Source organism: Arachis duranensis, chromosome 10 (assembly GCF_000817695.3).
Source record: "Arachis duranensis cultivar V14167 chromosome 10, aradu.V14167.gnm2.J7QH, whole genome shotgun sequence".
NCBI lineage: Eukaryota > Viridiplantae > Streptophyta > Magnoliopsida > Fabales > Fabaceae > Arachis > Arachis duranensis.
Genome location: NC_029781.3, coordinates 33,657,962 through 33,658,265, shown reverse-complemented (window position 1 = coordinate 33,658,265; position 304 = coordinate 33,657,962).

Genomic DNA, 304 nt, shown 5'->3' with positions numbered 1-304 from the left:
TGACATGCCATTTATCTTTGATAAGGAGTGTCTGCAGGCGTTTGAGACCCTGAAAGCTAAGCTGGTCACAGCACCAGTCATATCTGCACCAGACTGGACATTACCATTTGAACTAATGTGTGATGCCAGTGACCATGCTATTGGTGCAGTATTGGGACAAAGGCATGGTAAGCTTCTGCACGTCATTTATTATGGCAGCCGTATTCTAAATGATGCACAGAAGAACTACACAACCACAGAAAAGGAGTTACTTACAGTGGTTTATGCCATTGACAAGTTCAGATCTTATTTAGTAGGATCAAAG